Source organism: Prionailurus viverrinus, chromosome B2, assembly GCF_022837055.1.
Source record: "Prionailurus viverrinus isolate Anna chromosome B2, UM_Priviv_1.0, whole genome shotgun sequence".
Lineage (NCBI taxonomy): Eukaryota > Metazoa > Chordata > Mammalia > Carnivora > Felidae > Prionailurus > Prionailurus viverrinus.
Genome location: NC_062565.1, coordinates 13712857 through 13724868, shown reverse-complemented (window position 1 = coordinate 13724868; position 12012 = coordinate 13712857). Strand labels below are relative to the sequence as shown.

Below are 12012 nucleotides of genomic sequence, written 5' to 3'. Positions count from 1 at the left end.
AATAAAGTTAAATATTAAAAGAAAGAAAAGAAAGATTCTAACAGGGCTCCTGGATGGCTCAGTCGGTTGAGCGTCCAACTCTCTTGATCTCAGCTCAGGCCATGATCTTACAGTTCATGAGTTTGAGCCCCGCGTCAGGCTCCACGTTGACGGCATGGAGCCTGCTTGGGATTCTCCCTCTCTCTCTCTCCTTCTCTCTCTCTCTCTCTTTCTGTCAAAATAAATAAATAAACTTAAAAAAAAAGACTCTAACAGAAGCCACTTAAACCTCAGGGTGAATGTAAGACACCCTATCACCTCTCTCTAAAGGGATTTCTGTTTTGGCCCTTATCACTGTTTAAGACCTTCTGTGTAATATTCAAGCCCCCTAATGTGAGGACATCAGCCAGGACATGGCCTCTGCTTGCCTCTCTTACCAGTTCATCATTCTACTCCACCGACCCTAACTGCGCCAGGCCCGTGGTAACAGAAGAGCCATGCATCTTGATTGCGGTCGGTGGCAGTTCCAAGAGACCGCACAGGAGACAAACCCCGACGCGGTCGCGGGCATGCACACGAGCGCACGTAGAACTGATGAAGACCGAAGAGTTTGCAAATTGTACCAACGTCCGTTCTGTTGCTCTGGTGCTGGACAAGATGCCAACATCAAGAAAGGAGAGCTGATGTAGGCAAGGGACTCCCCCGCCCCATGCGTTTCTCTTACAACTTCCCGCGAATCTCCCTTTATTTCAAAATATGAAGGTTAAAATAAAATCCATCAGGTTTTCTCATGTCTTTATTTCTTCTTTATTTCTTTTTTTTTTAAGAAAGGCAGACTGCCACGTGCAGCGCCTCATGTGGATGTGTCTGGAGTCTTGGAAGCTTGACCACCCTGCGTTCTCCTACAGCGGACCTTGAGAGCTTGTTTGGAGGTTCTATCGGGGGAACGCAGCTACTCGTATACCCTTGACTGAAGAGGCCCGTCCTCTTCGACCTAATGCGCAGCTTCGGGAGGGACGCACATAGATCGGTGAGGGAGGAAGGGGACACCCGCCTAGCCAGCCAGATCAGCCGAATCAACCCTGGCGATCAATGGGCAGCCAGCTCGCCCCCACATCCTCTTTACTTCTTTTGCGAGATTATGATCACTCTCATATATACCTACTAACTCTTCATTCTTCAACTCAGCTCATGCATCATTGCTCAGCACAAACTCAATAAATGTTTATGAAATGAGTGAACGAGTGGTCCCTGTTTTTCTCTGATAAACAGGCTGTGAAAAAAAAAGACAGAAAGAGGCTGTGAATCAATAAAATGACATAATCTTGCAGATAAAAGCACGCACTTGGAAGTCAGGCTACCTGACTGAAACCCCACTTCAATACGTTCCTCTAGCTGTGTCGTCTGAGCTTGGTTTCCTCACCTTCTAAGTAGGAACGGTACTAACATTGTACGGCTTTTACGAAGATGACAGGAATTAATGCGGTGTGATACGGTCAGAAATATATATTTGGTCTCCTCCCCAGCGGCTGACTCAGAGCTTCTAAAATCCTTGGAGCTTCCTACAGATCAAAACCACAATGAGATATCACCTCACCCCGTCAGAATGGCTAAGACTAAAAATCCAGAACCACAAACGTTGGCGAGGATGTGGGGGAGAAAGGAGCCCTCATGCACCGTGGGTGGGAATGCAAATTGGTGCAGCCACCACCGCGGAGAACAGTAAGGAGGTTCCTCAAAACTACCCTACGATCCAGTAATAGCACCGCTGGGTATTTACCCAAAGAATACAGAAACACTGATTTGAGGCGATATACGTACACCTTTGTTTCTTGCAACTTTATTTACAATAGTCAAATTATGGAGGCAGCCCAGATGGCCATCAATAGATGGATGGGTAAAGGAGATGGAGTATCTGTACAACGGAATATTATTTAGCCATAAAGAAGAATGAAATCTTGCCATTCTCAACAACGTGGATGGAGCTAGAGGGTATCACGCTGAGTGAGACAAGTCAGTCAGAGAAACACAAAGACCATGTGATTTCACTCAGATGAACAAAGCGAGGGAAAAAGAGAGAGAGGCAAACCAAACGGAGTTAACTGTGGCGAACAAAGTGGTGGTTACCAGAGGGGAGGCGGGTGGGGGATGGGTGAGATAGGTAGAGGGGATTAAGAGTACGCTTCCCAAGATGAGCCCTGAGCACTATATGGAGATGTTGAATCACGAAATTGTACACCTGAAACTAGCATAACACAACGGACTTCAACTTTTTACAAATAAATTAAAAAAGAAAATATAAAATCCTTGAAACTTCGAGAGATGGGAGCAGCTTTAGTTATTCACAGCCAGCCCCTTTCCATACCTGAGTTTCTGCTAATTAAGTGATTCTTCCACATCTGGCTCTGTGCTGGCCAAGTGGAGCCTGCTTGGGATTCTCTGTTTTCCTCTCTCTCTCCCTCTTTCTCTCTCCCTCTGCCCCTCCCCTACCCGTGTTCCCACTCTCTCTCTCTCCCCCTCTGTCAAGATAAATAAACTTTAAAGATTATTTATTTAAAGATAAATAAATTTTTAAAAAATTTTTTAAAGTGCTGGGAGGGTGGCATGCCCAGAGAGGGCATGGAGCTCCATGAACCTCCACCACCCCCACCCCTTGCCCTGTACATCTCCTCCACTTGGCTGTTTCTGGGTTGTAGTCTTTATAATAAACTGGTAATATTAAGAAGTGAAGTGTTTTCCTGAGGGGTGTGAGCCCTTCTAACAAATTATCAAACACGAGAAGGGGATCACGTATAGCTGGCTGGTCAGAGGCACAGGTCACAACCCGGCACTCGTAATGAGTGTCTGAAGGGGTGAGGTGGTGGGAGCAGTCTTGTGGGACTGACCCCTTCACCTGCGATGTCTGCACTAACTCCAGGCAGTGTCAGATCGGAACAGATCAGAACTCTCTGCTGTCCAGAGAGTTAAAGAATTGGTTGGTATGAGGCAAAGTCCCACATTCAGTGTCAGAAGTGTTGGGAATAAAAACAGCTTGAACGCACATAAAATCCTTAAAATAGTGCCTGGGCATATAGTAAGCTCTCAAATGTGGCTGTTATTATCTCTGGGATGCCTTTTCTGACCTGTCTCCTCCCCTATCCCTGGCCCACCCTCCCCATGTGTATCCAAAACATCCTGTGCTCCCCGACCTGGCGGCGACCCGGGGTGCATACTGATCTAGCACTCTGCAACAAACTAACCCAAGACTAGTGTCTGAAAATAATGATACTATTTATTTTGCTTATGAATCTGCACTCCGGCAGGCTCCTAGAGGACTGCTCACCTCTGCTCCAGTTGGCATCAGCCAGTGTGGCTCAAAGGCTGGGGGCTGGGATCTAAATGTTCACTCACATGCCCAATGTCTGGCATAGTCTCACTGGGGCCTCAGCTGGGGTTCTCAGTCAGAATTCAGAAATGCAGCCCCTGTCTGTGCCTGGGGTTTCCTCACAACGTGGTGTCGTCTACATTCCCAGGGCAAGTATCCCAACAGAAAAAGAGCCAAATGGAGGCCATCTTGTTTTTGACCGAGCCTTGGAAGCGACGGTGTTAACTTCTTCCACAATCTATTCAAGGCACAAGGGTCCTCCAAGTTCAAGGCACAAGGACATAGATTCCCCTTCTTGATGGAGGAGTGGCAGGCTTCTGGAAAACATGCGGGACCCAAAATATCACTCTATGAACCACGTCTTGTATTTTCTGTAATCCAATGCTTTGACGTCTGGGGCCTTGTCAACCCCAGAGAGATTGCCCCTCCCAGGGTTAACCGATTCCTGGAGATGGTGAACTGCTGACCCACAAAGCACACCATTCACATTCAAACCAACCAATCCAGAGCCCACACACGTCAACGTTTTTACTGGTCTGTCATGTTCCGAGCTACTACGCCCCATGCCCTCATCACCCCAGGGTCACTTCCCAGACAACTAGGGACAGTCCCTGTGCCTCAGAGCCTCACTGAAATTACTCAAAGTAGCCAAACCTAAGCTCGCTTACGCTGCCTCGCTGATGCTTTCCCTGTGAAACCACAGTGGAGGTTCTTTTTCACTTTTTCCCCCCTTCCTGCCTCCTGACTGATCCTGGCACTTCTTTGGGTCATCCCTCGTGGCATGGCATGCCATGGGGCATGGCATTCTCCCTTGGAATCTGTGAGTGTAATGACAGATCTTTTCAGTCATAAATGTCTCCTGATCTGGTCCCCTTACTCTTCCTCAAATTTTTTAGTAATATATGATATTTTAGAGTAATCACCGTGGCCATTTGGGGGAAATACAATCTTCCACTCTCTGCCTTATAATTGATTATGTACTTGCCTTTGCCCTCAACTTGACTGGTGCACACGGAAAACACACCCTCCTTTTATCTCTTTAGCCCCTACGCCCAGTACATAACAAGTACTCAATAAACGTTTTGTGACTAACTGGCTGACTGAATACTTGAGAGCCATACCACAACCTTTGTCCTCCTTATTAGGTGGCCAAAGAAATAGGACCCTTTGTACCTTTCTGCTCTACCGGGACAGCGTCTGTCCGTCGGCATTCAGAATGGTCCAGCATTTGACATACCGTCGTAGACAGCCTCTAACAAAACTAGGCTCTCTTGAACCCCTGGTAATAGAATTGTTTATTTTTATTTATTATTATTATTATTTTTTTAATGTTTCTTTATCTTTGAGAGAGCGAGAGTGAGAGACAGAGCTTGAGCCGGGGAAGGCAGAAACACAGAGGCAGAATCCGAAGCAGGTCCCAGGCTCCGAGCTGTCAGCACAGAGCCTGACTCGGGGCTCGAACTCAAGAAAAGGGAGATCGTGACCTGAGCGGAAGTCAGACGCTTAACTGACCGAATCCTCTACCCTTACACCGAGGAGGTTGGGAAAGCCCCCAAATCTGCACGTGGCGGGCGTGCGTGCAGGCCAGCTTCAGGGAGTTCATGCCGTGAAGCCTAAAGTTCTCATGAGGTTGTCTACAACAGGTCAGGAGGGCCTGTGGTGGCTTCGTGCGTGCCGCATGTGTTCGTGACGGGATCAAGCGCGCTTTCCTTATTGAGGAGCAGAAAAATCATTGTGAAAGTGTTGAAGGCACGAGCACTGAGTCAGAAAGCTACATAAAAAAATGAAGAATTTTGAGTAGCTAAAAAATAAAGAAGAAGAAGAAAAGAAAAAAGAAAAGAAAAGAAAAGAAAAGAAAAGAAAAGAAAAGAAAAGAAAAGAAAAGAAAAAAGACTTTCTGTAAATTTCTTGGACACATTGTGCCACGCTGGCTGCTTGTTCTACCAGCCCTTCCTTATTTTATTTTATCTGACTTTATTTGACTTTATTTTATTTTATTTTTAAAGAGGAAGAGAGAGGGAATCTTGAGCAGGCTCCATATTCAGCATGGAGCCCAACGTGGGGCTCGATCCCACAACCAACCCTGGGATCATGACCTGAGCCGAAATCAAGAGTCAGACACTCAACTGACTGAGCCACCCAGGCGCCCCTCTGCCAGCCCTTCTCCTTCCACTCCACCTGCTAAGGCACAAAAACCCAACTCCCGTCACCTCTTCTTTGTGGGATTACGTGGGATAACACAACTCCTCACGGGTTGGACGTGTGGAGACAGAGCAGGACCTCTGAGGCGATTCTCATCACCCGAAGTCTGCACTGCGTTCAGAGTGCTCACACAAGTGGTATCAACTGCCGTCATGCATACAGACAGCTGGGCGTCCCTTATCCAGGCAGGTCAGTCCCGCCTTGCGAAACCAGTTAAGGGGAATCTCCCTAATACTATAATCTCCAGGGAGTTCCCAAAGAAAGGGAGTCATGCCTTCAACGGCCCCCATCTCAGAAAAGTTTAGAAACTACAAAGTTCTGCGCAGACCCCTGGGACGATGCCTGGATTCTCTCTAGCAGCGTTGGCGATTAGAAACAGCAAAAGCAAGGGGACGCTTCTCCCGTCCTTTGGATTTCGAATGCCTTCTCCCATTCCTCCTGTGAGGACAGAGTCCTCCCAAAAGAACCAATACCTTCTTCCTCAAGCCCCAATGGTGTATGAATGGAAGGGCACCTAAGTAAGATTTACAGCCGGGTAGGAGGTCAGGGAAGATTCCCCACACCTCTTCCAACTGAGCGTCCAATGCTGGGATCCATTTGACAATTTTATTTTATTTTATTTTATTTTATTTTATTTTATTTTTAAATTTTTTTAAACGTTTATTTATTTTTTTTTTTAATTTTTTTTCAACGTTTATTTATTTTTGGGACAGAGAGAGACAGAGCATGAATGGGGGAGGGGCAGAGAGAGAGGGAGACACAGAATCGGAAACAGGCTCCAGGCTCCGAGCCATCAGCCCAGAGCCCGACTCGGGGCTCGAACTCATGGAGAGCGAGATCGTGACCTGGCTGAAGTCGGACGCTTAACTGACTGCGCCACCCAGGCGCCCCAACGTTTATTTATTTTTGAGACAGAGAGAGACAGAGCATGAACAGGGGAAGGTCAGAGAGAGAGGGAGACACAGAATCCGAAGCAGGCTCCAGGCTCTGAGCCGTCAGCACAGAGCCCGACGCGGGGCTCAAACTCACAGACCGCGAGATCACGACCTGAGCCGAAGTCGGCCGCTTAACCGACTGAGCCACCCAGGTGCCCCCATTTGACAATTTTAAAAAAATCTAGTCTTATTCCCTAAGAAGAGATGAGGTTGAAAATGCAAATATTTCTTGGGAGAAACAACAAATTGGTGCTTGTTCCAGTAAATAATCCTTTTTTTGTGAGCAGATCTGGTTAAGGGGTAGGAGAGAAAACGGAGAAGAAACACACGGGTAGGTCCTGAGGGCCAAAGATTGATTCTCTGCCTCCTTCCAGAAGAGGCTTCCAGGAAGGCTTCCTTCCTCTGCCAAGACCTTCTCCAATGATCATAGAGTTTTGAGTAGTTGTCAAAACAAAACAAAACAAAACAAAACAAAACATTCTAGTTCCGCACCCCCTAGAGCCCTCCGGTGCCATTCTCCAAGCCCTTCAACTAACCTGGGTCATCTAGGAATATCTCAGCTGCTCTAAGTTCTCCACAGAAAAATGTTTTTAAATGCATAGCATACCAGGGCACCTGGGTGACTCAGTTGGTTAAGTGTCCAAGTCTTGGTTTCAGCTCGGGTCATAATCTTACGTCGGTGGGTTCGAGACCCTCCTCAGGTTCCATGCTCTCGGTGCAGAGCCTGCTTGGGATTCTCCCTCTCTCCTCTCTTGCTGTCCCTCCCTGTGTGTTCTCTCTCTCTCTCTCTCTCTCTCAAAAATAAGTAAATAAACTTAAAAAAATAAAGCTATTATAGTATAAAATAAAATAAAATGAAATAAAATAAAATAAAATAAAATAAAATAAAATAAAATAAAAGCCTAGCATACCTTATAAGGAGTAAGACTTTTCCTGGCCAAATTTCAAATGCTAAATGCAGCCTCATTCACAAGAGCCCAAAGGTGGGGCCAACCCAAGTGAGCGTCAGCAGATGAACGGATACACAAAACGTGGTCTAAACGCACAAAGGATTATTATTCAGCCTTAAAAAGGAATGAACTTCCAGGACAGGATGCTAAATGAAATAAGCCAGACACAAAAGGCCAAATATTATACGATTCCACTTATGTGAGGTTCCTAAAATATGCAAACTCCTAGAGACAGAAAACAGAACAGTGGTTATCAGGGGCAGGGGGGAGGGAGGAACCAGGGGCCAATGTTTATGGGTACGGAGCATCTGTTTGGGAAGGTGAAAAAGTTTTGGAAAGGGACAGAGGTGATGGCTGCACAATAGTGAATGTATTAAATACCATAACCTAAATGTGGCTAAAGTGGTAAATTTTATGGTATGTATGTTCTACCACAACAACAACATTTTCTTATTTTGTTTTTCTAACATTTTTATTCATTTTTGAGAAACGGAGAGACGGGGCATGAGTGGGGGAGGGGCAGAGAGAGAGAGAGACAGACTCTGAAGCAGGCTCCAGGCTCTGAGCTGTCAGCACACAAACTCAAGTTCTAGAACTCAGGCCAGAGTTCCACACCCTCCCCATCTGGGTCCAACCTTCCAAGCTCTCTCTCAATACCCACCTCCCCCCACCTGGCCTCTTCCCCATCCTCCAAACACCCCTTGGGCTCCCTCCCTGCTGGGTGTCCTGCCCACACCACCGTCCAGCGCGAGCCCCCGCTCCTCCGTGGTCCCCCCTCGAGCCGTCCATAGTGACACGGTGCTTTCTGAACGGCATCCTTTGTCTACATCGTTCCCTTTATTGCTTGGTGATACAACAGATCTACTGGGGGTGGTAATTAGATTCTGAAGATTAAGGCTCTAAGGAACTTTAGGAGATTGTTTCAACTCCCTTAATTTGTAGTGAGGACCCCGACCCTGAGCGATTACTTGCCCAAGGTCCCAGCACTCATTAGCGACAGAGGAGGGAGTACAATCCACGTCCTGACACCGGCTCCCTTCTCTTCTCCATGGCCCTAGGTTGTCACTATTGTCCCCAACAGGGTTTCAAGCTCTGCCGGGGCAGGCAAGGGCCACACACCCCCGTCAGCTGTGTCCTCACCAACCCAGTGCGGTTTTTAGTAAGTCCACGCTGAGACCGTAAAGGTGTTTCTAGACGATGCCGCCGGGGCCTCAAATTTCTCTTAGCAGTTTCTTAAGGACCAATGTTTCTCCCTCTTCCACTTCCGAATCTCTTCCTTGCGAGTTTTCTAAGAGGGACTTAGGCACACCAAAACAAAAGCAGTTGGATAATAGTTTTGCAGAACCTCAGCCAATTTTTGCAACCCCAGAAACATGTTCCGTTTACTGCTTGACCCTAGATGTGGACCCAGCGTAAACTGAACCAGACTCACTAGCTCTAATTTCATCTCAACTCTGCAGACAGATAGTAACCTGGGTCGGTGCAGTTCATCTGTTTCCCGGACCGTGAATTCACTGGCGGTGCTGTCTCGGCTGCGTGGGCATTCTTTCAGTTCCAAGGCACCCAGGCTGCTTCCTCCTCCTCAGAGCTCTTAAAAAGAAAAAAGAAAACACAGCTTCGCCTCACCCTCTGCAGAGACAGAACCCCTCCCGGGGAGCCAGGCAGCATCCACTGGGAGGGGTGACTCTGCAGACGTCGCCTTACCTGGGGCAGAGCACGGCTGCCCTCCGGCAGATCAGCGCATCTCTGGGAAGCCATTCGTCCCTCCAGCCTAATGAATTCCATCAGGAGCAGGATGTGGCTTTTGCCAGCACAAACCCTAAACCCCCGGAGGTGACGGGGGCCTCCTGCCGGCGCATCAGCACCAGGGTTTGCTGGTGAGGACGACAGGAAGGAAAACTGGGGAAAGTTCGGGAAGCCGAGTAACTTTTGAGAGGTCCGATGGGGGAGGAAGGCCCAGGTCCGTAATCACAGGAGCCTCGTGCAAAATCTAATTACAACTTGGGCGGAAACGGAGGCCAGAAACAAGTGTCATTCATCAACTGAAAACACCAACTAAGGTAAACACTGCCACAAACTCAGGGGGAAAAAAAAAAAAAAAGAAGGTGGGGAGGAAGGAAAGAGGGGTGATCACTCTGGATATCAAGCAAATCAAATTACCCTGAAGGCCCGGCCAGACACATGCATTAATCATCGGTTATCCCAGCTGCACACCTGTACGGGGAGGAGGAGCCGACGTGCTCCAAATGGCTCGGGCAGACGAGTGGGCTTCCGCCCCGGGCTGGACGGGAGGGACAGGGGCGCAGGCCCAGGGGGGCCCAGCCCAGAAGTGGCCACGTGGCAACCCCCAGCTCTCCCTGGGAGCCAGTTGCAAGGAAGAGGCAGGCGGGGGGGTGGGGGGTGCAATCCCCAGCTCTCCAGCCAAGTGACTTTCTTCTGGAGCCCGCGTAGCTGCTGAGCGCCACGTTAGGCAGCTTTCCCTGGAAGAGCGCAGGCTTTGGGGGGAAGCGAAGGCAAGTCCAAGGACTAGTGGGCCAGAAGCCTCCAAATCCTCCGTGTGGCTGGTTTTCTTCTCTCGTGCAGTTGAGAGTGCGGGGGCATGGCAAGAGAGATGGGGAGGGGTGTGGGGTGGAGACAAAGCGGGCCCCTGACTGTGTTTCCCAGGGTGGGGGGGCCCTCAGGCTCTGCAGCCCACGAGTTCCCCACCCCGGGCTAGTCACGAGCACCAGAGGGGGCTGAAAAGCAGCTCAGCCATCGGGGCTGGGAGCTGTTTGCCCTTGATGAGAAATTTCAAGTGGGAGCCTATGTGTGTGGGCTCAAGTGGGAGCCTCAAGTGTGCCTATGTGGATGAGAGAGGGCATTTAGAGGGAACAAATGATTTATTAGCGGGGCCTCCACAAAGTCTCCTTCGGAAAGGGAGGGAGCGTCCTCCCACCGCCCCCCTTATCATTAAAACATTACAGGGGTGGAATCCATTTGGCCTCCTAAGCCGGCCTGTGAGGGAGTCACAGCTGATCAGGCAGCCAGCTGAGCTCCCCCAGCCTTTCTCTGAGTGCAACAATATGTATAAACTGGCAAAATGGACCGGGGACCACTTTGATGTTGAACAAAGAGGAAAAACTCCAAAACAGCGTAAAAAAACCTATTCCTGTTTAACTCTTCTGTGTCCTTTCTGCAGCGCAAATTAAAGACTCGAGGCAGCTGGACAGTGCCCCAGGGAGAGCTAAATAATGAAGGATCGCCATCGCAGGCTCTTAGGCCCAGGTATTCCCTACCAAGAGAGAACGGCCAGTCTGGGCCTCTGAATTACTTGCTCTGATTATATAAGGGATGGTCTTGTGAGCGGTTGCTGGGGCCTGAAGCTGTAGGATGGGACCCACAATCGCCCTCTCATTTAACCCTTGCAACACCTCCGTGAGATCCAAACTGTTTCCCCCTTCGGAAGACGGAGGAACAGAGTGGTGAAGGGACACGCCTAGCCCGTCCCGGCCTATCCAGGCTTCCAAACTCAGGACTCGAAAGTTCCCAACCTGCCCAGGGAACGCAAAGCTCAGGTTGTTTCTCATTTTCACGAGTGAATTCCCTCTTCTCTGGAATGAGATGTTCCACATAAGTAAACTTCTCATATCTAAAACTTATCCCTTTAAAGCCAAATCTTTTTACATTTTTAATTAATTTGGAATCGAATTTTTCTCAAATATATTGTACGCTTCCATGGCTTACAAAAGAGAAAATTCCGAGGAAATGTCCTTCCTTGGCACGGGCAAGAACTCCAGCCTACAGGTCCTCAGAGATACCCAGGAAGGGGCAGGCGATGTGAGCCAAGTTGGCAACTTCCTGCCGACGTGGGGAAGAGGGACCCACTCCAGGGACAGCAAGCCAGAGGTGGGGCAGAGGGTTGAGCAAGATTTTCTTCTTCTTTTTTTTTTTTTAATGTTTTTATTTATTTTTGAGACAGAGACAGCACATGAGCAGGGGAGGGGCAGAGAGAGAGGGACACACAGAATCCGAAGCAGGCTCCAGGCTCTGAGCCGTCAGCCCAGAGCCCGACGCGAGGCTCGAACCCACGGACCGTGAGATCATGACCTGAGCCGAAGTCGGTCGCTTCACCGACTGAGCCACCCAGGCGCCCCGAGAAAGATTTTCAACCACCATTTGGAAGTGGAGCGAGAAAAACAGTCATGGATCAAACAGTAAGAAGCTTGTGAGATTCTGGCACCACTTCCTCCTTGGTAATAACTGGTAAAAAAAATAAAAAATTAAAAAAAATTAAAAAAAATAAAAAACAACTAACCTCTAAAACAAAACAAAATACATTTTTGAAAAATAAAAATGTGTGTGAACCAAAATGTTAACAGTGGTGATGCGCGGGTGACGTTACCAACCTTCTTCTCCTTCTTTCTCACACCGGGGCTCCGCTTTAACTCAGACCAGAGAGGTCAACTCTCAAGCTATGAAGACAAGACATCATCTGGCCTCCTGAGCCACGTCACGTTTTGCAATAAAATGTGAGCAGCGTCCGCATTATTGTGTTGCATCCGAATTGTGTGTCCACACGCCTGAAAAATGGGGAGACTTTGGT

At 48.5% G+C, this 12012-nt stretch overlaps 2 long non-coding RNA genes across 5 annotated transcripts; one reads left to right on the top strand and one right to left on the bottom strand.

The window, feature by feature from the left end:
- Positions 1-305: 305 nt before the first annotated feature.
- On the bottom strand, positions 306-9210 carry LOC125165980 (uncharacterized). Of its 4 annotated transcripts, XR_007152279.1 has the most exons (8): positions 9135-9210; positions 8903-9020; positions 8571-8718; positions 4517-4622; positions 3302-3660; positions 1403-1541; positions 1141-1252; positions 306-984 (listed from the first exon to the last, which is right to left on the bottom strand). It is a non-coding gene; the product is annotated as an uncharacterized LOC125165980 (long non-coding RNA). The 4 variants fall into 4 exon arrangements; XR_007152278.1 differs by having other exon boundaries at positions 306-1252; positions 9135-9209; XR_007152280.1 differs by lacking the exon at positions 3302-3660 and having other exon boundaries at positions 306-1252; positions 9135-9209.
- Positions 9211-9274: 64 nt separating this feature from the next.
- LOC125165981 (uncharacterized) lies at positions 9275-11433 on the top strand. Its single transcript, XR_007152282.1, has 3 exons — positions 9275-9490; positions 10609-10694; positions 11389-11433. It is a non-coding gene; the product is annotated as an uncharacterized LOC125165981 (long non-coding RNA).
- The last annotated feature ends 579 nt before the right edge of the window (positions 11434-12012 follow it).